The sequence below is a fragment of the Sciurus carolinensis genome, chromosome 8 (assembly GCF_902686445.1).
Source record: "Sciurus carolinensis chromosome 8, mSciCar1.2, whole genome shotgun sequence".
Classification (NCBI taxonomy): domain Eukaryota; kingdom Metazoa; phylum Chordata; class Mammalia; order Rodentia; family Sciuridae; genus Sciurus; species Sciurus carolinensis.
Window position 1 is genome coordinate 112,192,852 of NC_062220.1, and position 845 is coordinate 112,193,696.

Genomic DNA, 845 nt, shown 5'->3' on the forward strand with positions numbered 1-845 from the left:
CAAGTTCAAAATCTTTCTCTCATATGCAGAAGCTAGGGGGGACAAAGGAATGAAAAAAGGGGGATCTCAAAAATAGAGTAAAGATCAATAGAGTAGAGGTAGGGGACTAAAGAGGAGAGAGAAAGAAAGGAAAAGGGAAAGAACTGAGAAGTGAAGTTGACCAAGTTATACTATGTGCATGTATGAATACATCACAATGCATTCACTATTATGTACAATTATAATGTACCAATTAAAAATAAATGGAAGTGCTCATGTCAGCAATACATACGCTAAAACTAGAACAATACAGAGAAGATTAGCATGACCCCTGGGCAAGGGTGACACGCAAATTTGTGAAGTGTTCCCTATTTTTACCCAAGGAACGCACAACCTTTTCAATGACATAATATCAGAAAATTTCCCAAACCAGAAAAATGAAATGGAAAATCAAATACAGGAGGCCTACAGAATTCCAAATGTACAAAATTACAGCAGACCCACACCAAGACACATTATAATGAGAATGACTAAAATACAGAATAAGGATAAAATCTTATAGGCCATGAAAGAAAAAAAAATTACATATAGGGGGAAACCAATTTGGATCTCAACTGATCTCTCAACACAGACCTTCAAAGCTAGGAGGTCCTGGAATATGTTTCAAGCTCTGAAAGAAAGTGAATGCCAACCAAGAATTTTATATCCAGCAAAACTAAATTTCAGATTTGAAAATGAAAGAAAAACTTTCCATGATAAACAAAAATTAAAAGAATTCACAACTAGAAAGCCTGCACTACAAAGCATTCTCAACAAAAGATTCCATGAGGATAAAGTGAAATCCAGCAAAGGAAGGAACTACACTA

At 35.1% G+C, this 845-nt stretch overlaps 1 non-coding gene across 1 annotated transcript; it reads left to right on the forward strand.

Annotated features, from left to right (window-relative positions):
- The first annotated feature begins 248 nt into the window (after positions 1–248).
- Positions 249–355, forward strand: LOC124992077 (U6 spliceosomal RNA). Its single transcript, XR_007110072.1, has one exon. It is a non-coding gene; the product is annotated as a U6 spliceosomal RNA (small nuclear RNA).
- The last annotated feature ends 490 nt before the right edge of the window (positions 356–845 follow it).